The sequence below is a fragment of the Lycium ferocissimum genome, chromosome 6 (genome assembly GCF_029784015.1).
Source record: "Lycium ferocissimum isolate CSIRO_LF1 chromosome 6, AGI_CSIRO_Lferr_CH_V1, whole genome shotgun sequence".
Classification (NCBI taxonomy): Eukaryota; Viridiplantae; Streptophyta; class Magnoliopsida; order Solanales; family Solanaceae; genus Lycium; species Lycium ferocissimum.
Genome location: NC_081347.1, coordinates 16,741,451 through 16,753,655, shown reverse-complemented (window position 1 = coordinate 16,753,655; position 12,205 = coordinate 16,741,451). Strand labels below are relative to the sequence as shown.

Sequence of the window (12,205 nt, the reverse complement as noted above, 5' to 3'; positions counted from 1 at the left end):
TGATAAAAAAGACTAAAGAGACATTACAAAAGGCATTTAAGATGAAAGATGTTGGTGAACTTAAGTACTTCCTTGGTATTGAATTTGCAAGGTCTGAAAAAGGAATATTGATGCATCAAAGAAAATATGTCTTAGAAATGATTTCAAAAACTGGATTAGCAGCTAAACCAGCTGCAACTCCTATAGATACTAATGTAATATTAACTACCAAAGTGTATGATGATTACTTGAAACAAATGCAGGCTACAAACAGTTCGGCACATATAGATCAAAGAAAACATCAGAAGGATCAACAGAAGAATCAGTTTCAGACTATACAAAATAATCCACTTACAGATCAAGGAGCATATCAAAGGATCATTGGCAAGTTGCTATATCTAACCATGACAAGGCTAGCCATCTCATTCAGTGTTCAAACACTAAGTCAATTTCTACAGCAGCCTAAACAATCTTACATGGAGGCAGGATTGTAAGATACTTGAAAAAACAATCAGGCCAAGGAGTCCTTCTATCAAGCAAAAGTAATACAGACTTGATTGCATTTTGTGATACAGATTGGGCATCATGTCCCATTTCTAGGAAGTCAGTTTCAGGATACTTAGTCAATCTAGGTGACTCATTAATCAATTGGAAGTCAAGAAACAGACAACAGTCTCTAGAAGCTCAGCAGAATCAGAATACAGAAGTATTGCATCAACTGTGTCTGAATTGGTATGGATGCTGGGATTACTAAAGGAACTAGGGATTGATCACAAGAAACCAGTTAACATTTTTATTGACAGCAAGGCAACCATTCAAATTGCCTCAAATCCTGTATATCATTAAAGGACCAGGCATATAGAGATAGACTGTCATTTTATAAGAGAAAAGATAATGCCAGGAATGGTAGCAACCAAGTACATCTCTACAATGGAGCAACCAAGTGACCTATTGACAAAAGGACTCACCAGGGTTCAGCATGAATACTTAAGTTCCAAGCTAGGTATGCTGAATATATTTGAAGTACCCCATACCTAGCTTGAGGGGGAGTGTAGAAGAAATGGAATAAAGGCTTGTAACTAGAAGGGCATAGTTGTATTTTCACTGTGTCATTAAGTGAGTTAATGGTGTCACAAAGTCAGTTAGTCGGTTAAGTAAGTGGTAGTTAGTCATTTAAGATATATGTATATATATCCTTGTATACACAATATACAATAAGTTGAATGAAGATGAAATAAGAATATTTCTCCCTCTAAGACTCAATCTCTCTTCTTCTTCTTCCTCCTACTTCTAAATTCTGCAATCTAGATTTGTTTAATTCATAAAATCACAGAACACGTTGATAATCCAACAGAAAATCAGTAAATTTGAAATGAAAAAATGAATCCAAGAAAGCTAAGAAGAAATCACATTTTATTCTGGTTTAAAATGAATTATATTCTATATTAAGAAAATGTTTTGAAGTGATCAACCAATCATTTTAGAACAAATGCAACTTAGTAGTACAGCGACAACTATGTTTTAGCTAAAATACCCTAAGCCATGATAACCCAACAAAAACAAACATTGAATTGGAAATGCAAAAACAAATCCAAGAAAGTTAAAATGAAAAAAGAAATCCCTCGTCTTCCGGTTTAAAGTGAATTATATTCTTTTTTAAGAAACTTTTGAATGATCAACCAATTTTTTTTGTAACAAATGCAATCTATATCTATATATAATATAAAGTTAGGCAGAGACAAGGTGATGTGGCACCTCTCTATGGCTAGCATTTTATCTTTTTTCTCAATTTCTTGCTTTTTTTTCCCTTCATTTCTCTATATAATAACCTACTAATTATATGTATTAACTAAAGAAATGTTCCTTGGCAATAAAGCCCAGTAACCGCCTAATTGAGTCAAGCCCACGTTGCGGAGCAGTAACCAAATCTTTATGATACGTAAATGTGCAGTGTTGAAAAACTGAAAAATGAATAACTAGCTCCTTTAATTCTCCTAATAACACCTTAATATACCCTTCCACCTTAATATACTCTTCCTACGTGCCGCTCCCTTTCATGACTTTTTTTGCTCTTTTTTTCTTCTCATTTTTCTGGTAACAGGATCCCTTTATCCCTCCAAGATACTTGACACTACAAAGAATTAGAAGCATGATGAGTTCTGGATTTTCTTTTCTTCGAAACCAACCACAATATGAGTAAAAATGCTTGCTGTTAGTGTATGGAAAACAATGTCTTTTTACTTTCTTTTATTTATTTGATCCAAGTAAGTTATAGGGCTGTTATTTGCTCTCCTTTATTTCATTATTTATTTTGAATTTTAAGAATAATTAATATTAGAAGGGATGCAGATCATTCCCGTATGCTGCTTAATTTGTGAGAAGGTAAATTTTGTACCAACATATTTTTTCTGTTTTTTCCTAAAAATCTATGATTCTGCAGTGTCTTTTAACTGATGTATAACATAGTCCAATAAATTCAAGGGTTTTGTACAAATTCAGATGAAAGAACTTCTTCATTGTTCCTCAGGTAAAAACTTTCTTTCTTTCCAGTATTTTTTCGGGTTAAATCATCCAATTTTTGTTTATTTGTATTTGTAATTAACTTACATGATAACCTATTAACCTGCAGTTGGAGTACTTGGAAGTTGAAATAAAGGGGAATCAAAGACCAGTGGAAAAAAAAAAAGTTGAATTCATTAGCTACCCAGCTTATTTATGGACTGAGAAAAAAGTAATCAAAGTATATTGCTCTTGCAATGTTCATAAAAGCAAACGATCAAGAACGAACATTTTCGATGTTACTATAAGTGCACATAAAAATAAGTTTTCTCCTTCTCCTTTTTTGAACCTTTTGCTTCTCTTGTACTTAGAAGGTTTTTATTTTTTATTTTGATGAGTTAATTATGTTTTTCAAATTATAGGATGAGTGTTTTGAATAGAAGAAGCAAAGGATATTTTGCAAAGAATTACGAGAAGAAAAGACAGCAAAGAGAAACCATAACTTGCGACGTCACTTCATTTTCTCCCTTCTTTTCTTTTCCTATTTTTAATTTCTACCCTTATCATTTCATTTTTTTTGTTTGTTTAATGGAATGCAATTTGTTAAAGTTCATAAGTTTACTACTGTCTAATCTAATACATTTCTAATAAATATTATTAATAATGAAAGGTGAGATGAGTTACATATGACCAAAGGTCTTCAATGAATATTTACTTTTATTTGCTTTACACTAATAAATATTATTAATGAACATATTTAAATAACAATATGAGCGGAGTTACATAAGACCAAAGGTTGTCTTCAATAAATATTAGTTTTATGATAATTAAAGGAGTATTAATTATCAATATATATATTACCTATATGTATTATGAAGAGGATTGCTCCTCGATTACTATGTTGCTATAAAGCTATAAACTTAGTGATGCTTTAATTTGGATTTGTTTTTTTTATTTTAGATTTTCATATGTATTTTGTTATACAATTGAGTTTTGATTTTCGTGGTATGTATATCTTACAATACATATTTGTTTATTTTTTGTACTATGAATTGTTTTATATATTAACCGGGCGAAGCGCGGGTAAATTAACTAGTTTAGTAGAACAACGACGTACAACAATATTTTACTTAAATTTTACATTTATTATTTTTTAAATAAAAATAATTTTTATATATTAAGATGCTAAGAAAACAAACAGTCTTAATTAATTAGTATTCAGGTGTTAATACAACATCTTAATATTTAGATGTGCATTCAGATTCATACATTTAAATCTTACACATTTTAATATTCAGACGTGCACTCAAATTTAGACGTCTTTATCTTAATGAAAACAAATGAGGCCTAAGTATCCTATTACTCTTCAAATTAACTTTTGTAAGATGATTTTTTTAATCAAAATCTGTTTTGCATTTACAACTAAAATAAGAGTATACTAGTGTCTAACCCGAAACTTATTTTCTTCTTATAAATTTAGAACTTTAGGTAAAAAACCTCAAGTCCGCAACTGGCCACTTGAACACATTGATAATCCCATAAAAACATTAAATCGGAAATGAAAAAATAAATCCAAGAAAGCTAAAAAGAAATCCACCTCGTCGGTTGGTTTAAAGTGAATTATATTCTCTATTAAGAAACAATTTCATAGTGATCAACCAATTTTTTTGGAACAAATGCAAACTTAATGGAACAACGACAACTATATTAAATACCACAAGTCCACAACTGGCCACTTAAACACATTGATAATCCAACAAAAAACTTTAAATTGGAAATCAACCAAGAAAGCTAACATGAAAAAAGAAATCAACCTCAACTACTGGTTTAAAGTGAATTATATTCTTTATTGAGAAAAACACTTTGAAGTGATCAACCAATTATTTTGGGACAAATGCAACTTACTAGAAATTAATTAGTATAACAAACAGTCTTAATTAATTAGTATTCAAATCTTAATACAATATCTGAATATTCAGATGTGTATTCATATTCATACATTCTAATCTTAATACACATCTTAATATTCAGATGTGCACTCAGATCCACACATCTTAATCTTAATAAAAATAAATGAGGCTTAAATATACTACTACTCATCAAATTACTTTAATCTTAATAAAAACAAATGAGGCTTAAATATACTATTACTCATCAAATTACTTTTGTAAAATGATTTTTTTTTTTTGTTAAAATCTACTTTGCATTTACAACTGAAATAGGAGTATAGTGTCTACACGAAATTTATTTCAGTCTTATAGCTTTGAAAGTTTAGGTAAAATTACACAAGTCTGCAACTGGCCACTTGAACACATTGATAATCCAACAAAAAAACATTAAATTGGAAATGAAAAAATAAATCCAAGAAAATTAAAAAGAAATCCACCTCGTCTTCTGATTTAAAGTGAATTAATATTCTTTATTTAAAAAAGTTTTGCAGTGATCAATCAATTACTTTGGAACAAATGCAACTTAGCAGAACAACAACATACTCAGTGTAATCCTATAAGTGGGGTCTGGGAATGGTAAGATGTACGGAGATCTTATCTTTATCTTTATGGGGTAGAGGAGTCCGGAACTTTTTTAACCCAAAAAAAATAAAATTGGAACCAAACTAACCCATTAAAAAAAAAAAAAAAAGAACCAAAGTAGGCTTCAAGCACAGAATCTGTGCGTGAAAGGACCAAACTGTAACTTTTTGAGTTTGGTCCTCTGTGTGTGAAACAGGGTGCCCTTTTTTTTTTCTTTTTTTTAAGCTATCAAAATCACATTTTTTTTCCTACTTTGGGCAAAGATTAGTTATGTTTCAAAATCCCGAAATATCAATACGTTATATAGAACTTAATATATTTTTTTGCGTACAATAACGTCGGCTCATTACATCAAATATACCTAAACATTTGGATCGTTGTTTTAGGGGTTGTAAAGTATCCCGAAGTAAGTTTTGTTTGCTTGGAAACTTATCATTTTTAGATCTAAGTGTCATATTTTATAGGGTTTTGATTTAAGTGTTTTGAAATAAATAAAAATATTATATTAAAAAATAACTCATCCAATACGAGAGGTTCAACTAAGGTATAATAGCTCTCATTCAATGCTCCCACCAAGGTTTGATCCCATGTTGTTGGCATAAAAATAAGTAAGGAAAAAAGAGCGGCTAAACCACTAAGCCAAATTGGTGAACGCAACAAAGTAGACACTTTTTATTTTTTATAATGTTCACTAATGCTATGAATCCGCGACTTACGTAGCACAAAAAATAAAAAGTTGAACCAAACTAGTATAAAATCTGCTCGAGGACTTTATAATGGCTCAGAGTCTTTCAATGGCTTGCTGAAATTTGCTCGAGGACTACCTGTCACCGCAATGGTGAGAATGACTTTTAAGCAGGTGGTGGAGCGATTTGTGGTTAGGACAAGGCGGAGCGAGCGATATTAGCCGACGGCGGGACATGGATGTCAAAGCCCTTCAAAACTATGGAGCATTATAGAAAAAAATGTGAGCGTCACCAAATGACCGAGTATGACCCAATTCAACATGTGTGTATGAAGTTAGGACGGGTTATTACAACGGTAAGGGTGGAAACGTGCATACCGTTTATGAGGCAACAAGAACATGCACTTGTGGTAAGTGGCAAACGTACCCACGCCGCGTTCTCATGCTGTCAAGTGCTTCGAGAGAATGAGAAAACGGTAACAAATTATGTGGCGGGGGAATACAAGGTCCACGAGTTACCTTAGAGCATATTCCGGCCAATTCCACCCACTTGGTAATGAAGCTTATTGGCCAAACGAGCCGTTTTCGATGGTTGCTAACAAGAATTACATCAGAAAATTGGGCATTAACTCACGGAGTCGTAGACCCAATCAAATGGATGTTAGTGAAAGAACTTACTCTCGCAAATGCTCTATATGTAAGCAATATGGCCATGACAAGCATTCGTGTGGGCAACAAGGCCGTGGTAGTACAAGCACGTCTCGAAGTAATAGAGCCTCTAGAACTTGAAGATTGTATTGTTATTGTAATTTATTATTGTATTGCTTTAAATTAGTATTGTAATTAAATGGAATGAATTATTTTTTAATTAGTATAAACCTCTCGTATTGGATGAATTATTATTAAATCAAATATTTAAATTTGTACATTCAAATATAATAAAACACTTAAATCAAAACCCTATAAATATGGCAAGTTTCAAAACTTAAGTTTCAAAACTTACTTCGGAGCACTTTAGAACCCCTAAAACGACGATCCAAACGTTTAGGTGGACTTGATGTAATGAGCCGACATTATTGTACGCAAAAAAAAGATATTAAGTTTTATAAAATATTGATATTTTGGGGTTTTGAAACATGACTAATCTTTGCCCAAAGTATGAAAAAAAAAAGTGATTGGAAAGGTAACACAAAAAAAAAAAAAAAAAAAAAAAAAAAAAACAAAAACAGCTGACAATATCTATTCCCGAATTTCGTGCGTGAAAGGCCGAAACTGAATTTTTGCAGTTTGGTCCTTTCATGCACGAATTTCGTGCGTGAAAAGTAGTAATGTATTTTTTTTTTTTTGGTACTAGTTTGGTTCAACTTTTTATTTTTTGTGCTACTTAAGTCGCGGATTCCTAATGCTATCTAACTCGTTTTCATAAATTGAATTTCGAAGCTCGAAATTGACATTCAAAACATCATTACCACGGGATTAACATCTCGAAATAGATTTTTTATCATTAGACTTTTACTAGAGAAGAATGAAATTTTTGCACAAATTTGGGGCAAAATTCAAATTGAATGGGATAACAGGCCTTTTTTGGAAAATCGGCTCTGCCAAACCGCCTTGCGGCAGCTTGTCCGCGTAGATCTCAAAAAAATACCCTGAATAAAAAAAAAATCGCGTAAATCGGACATCCGAGCGCAAAGTTATGACCATTTAAAGTTTCAACAATTTACAATTAGTTTTCTACCTATGCTTCTGTCCTTATTTTTTATTTACGTGAGTGAAGAGGCATATGTATACTTGATGTAATGAGCCGATATTATTGTACGCTAAAAAAAAAAATTAAGTTCAATATAAAATATTTATATTCCGACGTTTTGAAACGTGACTAATCTTCGGTCAAAGTATGAAAAAAAAAAACTTAAAGATAACAAGTTTCCAAACGTACTTCGAGGCACTTTACAACCCCTAAAGCGACGATCCAAACATATATGTATACTTGATGTAATGAGCCGACATTATTTTACGCTAAAAAAAATATTAAGTTCTATATAAAATATTTATATTCCGGTATTTTGAAACGTGACTAATCTTCGGTCAAAGTAGGGAAAAAAGCTTAATTTTGAGTTTGATTTTCAAAGAACAAAGATGACAAGTTTCCAAGCGAACAAAACTTACTTCGGGGCACTTTACAACCCCTAAAATGACGATCTAAATGTTTAGGTATACTTGATTTAATGAGCCGACGTTATTGTACGCAAAAAAATATATTAAGTTCTATATAACATATTGATAATTCGGGGTTTCGAAACGTGACTAATCTTTGCCCAAAGTATGGAAAAAACGTGATTTTAATAGCTTAAAAAAAGAAAAGAAAAAAAAAGCACCCATTTCAAGCACAGAATCTGTGCGGAAGCCTACTTTGGTTCTTTTTTTTTTTTTTTTTGGTTAAAAAAGTTCCGGACCCTGGGATAGAGAGGTTGTTTGCGGTACCCTTGGCCAACTTAGTAAATCAACGACAACTATATTTTAGGTAAAATACCACAAGTTTGCAACTGGTCACTTGAACACACAGATAATCCAATAAAAAATCACTAAAATTGGAAATGAAAAAAACAAATCCAAGAAAGCTAAAAAGAAATCCACCTCGTCTTATGAACTATATTCTTTATTTAAGAAAAAAGTTTTCTAAAACATGATTAATTTTTGCCCAAAGTATGGAAAAAACGTGATTTTGATAGCTTAAAAAAGAAAAAAAAAAAGAAAAAAAAGGCACCCATTTCATGCACAGAATCTGTGCGTGAAACCTACTTTGATTTTTTTTCACGCCTCTGTGCGTGAAACCTACTTTGTTTTTTTTTTTTTTTTAATGGATTAGTTTGGTCCAATTTTTTTTTTTTTTTTTTTTTGGGTTAAAAATGTTCCGAACCCTGGGATAGAGAGGTTGTTTGCGGTACCCTTGGCCAACTTAGTAAATCAACGACAACTATATTTTAGGTAAAATACCACAAGTCTGCAACTGGCCACTTGAACACACAGATAATCCAAAAAAGTTTTCTGAAGTGATAACCAATTATTTCCAACGCAATTATATTTTGAATTTGATCCCCAATTTGGTCCCGGCGGGGCTCGAACCCGCGACCTTCGGCTCATAAGACCAACGCTCTAACCAACTGAGCTACGGGACCTTACATGACCTATGGTACTCTAAAAGAACTAAGATTTTACATTATTTTCACTACTATGCCCCCTTAAACAGATTACTCCTCCATTTCAGTTGGAGAGAACTATAATATTACAAAGTTTTAATGAACAAGATTGACAATTTAAAAATGTTATTTGAAATCTTATCTTACAATTTAAATTAATGTTTAGAATCTTATTCCAGTTGAAACTCCTTTATGATTTTTAAGCTTTCAATTCTAATTAAAAAACAAACATGCATAGGTTACAAAACTTGAACTTTCCGTCCCGCAAAGTATTGCACCAAAAGAAAATACAAACTAACCAGGCTAAATTAAATGTGTTGCCTATTAATACTGTCTAGAGATTACCATTTACATTTCAAAAGCTTATCACTTGGACAAATCACATTGCAAACTACACATCTTTTAATATATACAGTAATAATAGATATAAAAGCAAAGATAAAAGAAGAGTTATTGTCACAAAGTGATACTTATTTGGCAATTACAATAAGTGAAAATTTAGCGATTCTTTGATGAAGCCATATGCCCATATATTCATCTTGTCCACTTATAATTAACGACTAGTGTTACATTTTTTTTTTTTTTTTTTTTGATAAGCGTTAAATAGTGCACATTTGAATAAAGATTTAAATTTTGGCCTACGTACGTTGGCCACTAAAATTTGGTTTAGTAAATAACTTAAATCAGCTAAATCCAAATTGGATATTGGGAAGTTAGTATTATAACTTTCCGTTACTTTTTAACTTTTCAGGGTGATGGAACGTAAGAAATCTCTATTTTAAACTCTCTCAAGAATATGTAGAATAATGTATCCATCAAAGTTGTTCCGCAAGGTTAAGGAAAGAGATAGAGAAGCAATTTAGGAAGAAGAATAATCGACGAAGAAGGCTTCCACCCAATATCAAGATTGATCAAGGAAACGTCATGAACTCGAGTATGGTATCTTGATTAAATTAATATAATTTTATGTAATGTGAAAATCATATAATTCCATGATCTTGAAGTAATGTTTAGGATTTATATTAGATTGTTTATGTTTACAATCTAGAATTGTGAAAATTCTTATATGTAGTATCAGCGCATGATAAAGAAACTAATGGTTTTTCATCGAGATTAAATTAGTTATATTCTAATTTAACGAATCCTATATGAAATTAGGAATATATAGTTATTGAAATGTTATATGCTTTGGGATTAAAGTCTTCTAATTACAAGACCTAGTTTAGATACAGGTCGAATTGGCCTACCGCATTGCTAGATTAAGAGTCTGTTTGGATTGGCTTATTTTAAGTGTTTTTAAGCCAAAATAACTTTTAAGCATTTTTATATTATTTGGATAAGATAAAAAATGTTTTTAAGTCAAAATAATAAAAATAAGTTAAAAGTCATAATCTAGGATTAATCATAACTTATATTACGTTTGTAAGCCATAAGCTATAAGCTTATCCAAGCAGGCTCTAATATTGTAGTATTCTGATTTTATCGGAAGAAAAGAGTGATTATTATTTTGTGGACTCGCTATTTTGATCCCAATTAAAATTAGAGATCATATATTATGTAAACACTAATATACACAGTGATGTAGATGAATAAAATTATATACTAATTTCTATCGAGAAGAAGATAGTATCTTCCAGTCTGAAGAAATTAATTTAATGTACAAACTCTTGAATTTAACTTTGGTAGTTGAAAAGAGAATGAATGTCAAATATCAAATATCTGGACTTTCTTTCCAGAACTACTTCATCCAATCCATTCTTCTACTAATATTATAATTGCATGTTACAACTAACAGAGTTTAATTTTTATAATTATAGTGTAGTGCAAAGTATTATTGCGCTATCCAATTTTCAGAATAATAATACACATAATTGTTCATAATAAGTGAAATTAATTACAAAAAATATTTAAAGTGGAGATCTAAAAAGTTAAAATCTAACGACAATTATAAAAATTTCAAAGTACTTATTGCGCTATCCTCAAAAGAATAGAACCAATCTTGTAAAGGCTGTGTTTTCAGAATAATAATTTTTCACTTGTATTATGTTCATAATAAGTGAAATTAGTTACAAAAAATATTTAAAGTGGAGATCTGAAAAGTTAAAATCTAACGACAATAGAAAAAATACATAAAACTCCCCCTTAACTTGTCTTCAAAACTCACTTTAGCAATTGTCTGAAGTGAATTTTATACCCACTCAAAAGAATAGAACCAATCTTGTAATAGGCTGTGTTTTACACTCTCCGCCTAATTAAATTTTAAAATTTTACTCTTTTTTCTATTCCTTGTATTATTTCGTTCATCTTTTTCTTTTCTTTTCTTTTTTCCGCAAAAGCCACAATTCAATTTTTTTTATTCTTTTCAACCCTTCATATCCTGTATTCTTAGCAAACCCACTTTCACCGTTTCCAAGCTTTCTCTCCATTTTATGAAATCTCGCTTTGTTTTATCATTTATGTACTTGTATTCTTCCTTTGTTTTATCATTTATGTACTTGTATTCTTGCTCTGTTTTTTAATTTTATTTTTTGGTTCTTTTTTCGTACTAAACTCTCCTTTTTCTTATTTCTTTGGCTTTAACGATTTCCCATTTATGAGATTTGAGGTTCTTTACACAAAATTTGTGTTTTATTTTCTTTTCCTTCACTCGAACTCGGTTTCTCCATCTATGAGATCTGAGCTTTTTTGCAAAAAATGTATAGATCAGCCACAGAATATCTAACACATTTACAAAGGCATTAAGCACAAAAGTCAAGAAATGGTTGTAGCAAAGCTCGAAAATTGCAATGAAGTGTAAATGGAGTAGTGTAAAACTCCATTACTCTTTCTTCTCCTCCGAAACGGCAATGAAGTGTAAATGAAGTTAAGGTTGTGGCAATGAAGAAGAAGGTAGCTTTAGAAGTGACTTCACCGAGAGGTGAATCTAGAATTTCAAGAGGATAAATTTAGCTTAAATTTTTTTCTTTTAAAAGATGCAAAAATGCATTTAGAAAGGTTCGATCCCATAACCTTAAGGATTAAACCCAATATTTAAATAATGCTCTACTCGATTTAGTTTGATCATGTGTTCCTTCAGTTAATATTAGATATATTTTAAGAATTATATACATAATATATCGAATTTAATCGAGTGATCATGTGTTCATGTGATCCATTTTTAATAGGTCGATTTGCCCCTGATTGTACCTCTTTGTTTTGTACAGTTTCATGGAAATTAACAAAACTTCCATTAAATTGCCAAAAAGGTGGTTGGAGAAGACAATAAAATAAACAGACGAAGAAAAACTAAAAAGTTAAAATAAAAGTGGGAC

The 12,205-nt window shown here is 31.0% G+C and overlaps 1 non-coding gene across 1 annotated transcript; it reads right to left on the bottom strand.

Annotated features, from left to right (window-relative positions):
• Nucleotides 1-8,799: 8,799 nt before the first annotated feature.
• Nucleotides 8,800-8,873, bottom strand: TRNAI-UAU (transfer RNA isoleucine (anticodon UAU)). Its single transcript has one exon. It is a non-coding gene; the product is annotated as a tRNA-Ile (tRNA).
• Between the last annotated feature and the right edge of the window lie 3,332 nt (nt 8,874-12,205).